The sequence below is a fragment of the Crocodylus porosus genome, unplaced genomic scaffold (assembly GCF_001723895.1).
Source record: "Crocodylus porosus isolate Cpor-Errol unplaced genomic scaffold, CroPor_comp1, whole genome shotgun sequence".
In the NCBI taxonomy this organism is placed as follows: domain Eukaryota; kingdom Metazoa; phylum Chordata; order Crocodylia; family Crocodylidae; genus Crocodylus; species Crocodylus porosus.
The window spans coordinates 10,647,420-10,648,092 of record NW_017728947.1 but is presented as its reverse complement, the minus strand read 5'-3'; positions in this window follow the sequence as shown (position 1 = coordinate 10,648,092).

Genomic DNA, 673 nt, shown 5'->3' with positions numbered 1-673 from the left:
ACCGGGTTAGAGAGCTTCTGGAGGGGCTGGATGTGTTCAAGTCAGTGGGTCCAGATGCTCTCCACCCCAGGGTGTTGAGGGAGCTAGCTGGAGTTATTGCAGGGCCCTTGGCACGGCTTTACAAGCACTCGTGGTGCTTGGGCCAGGTGCCAGATGATTGGAAGATAGCCAATGTGGTCTCCATCTTTGAAAAAGGGAGGAGGGAGGACTCGGGCAACTATAGGCCCATCAGTCTTAGCTCAATCCTAGGGAAACTCTTTGAGAGCTCATGGAGCACATCTGCAATGGGCCAGCCTCAGAGATGATGCTCAAGGGCAACCAGCACAGTTTCACTGGGGGCAGGTCATGTCAGACCAACCTGATTGCCTTTTATGATCAAGTCACAAAAGCCTTGGATGCAGGTGTTGCGGTGGATGTAGTCTTTCTGGACTTCAGCAAGGCCTTTGACATCGTCTCCCACCCCATCCTCATTAAAAAATTGGGCGACTATGGCATTGATGCCTACACAGTCAGATAGATTGCAGATTGGCTGAAGGGTCATACTCAGAGGGTGGTGATGGATGCGTCGTATTCAACCTGGGGAGAGTGAGCAGCAGCGTCCCCCAGGGCTCAGTCCTTGGGCCCGCACTGTTCAATTTCTTTATCAGCGATTTGGATGACAGGGTGAAAAGCA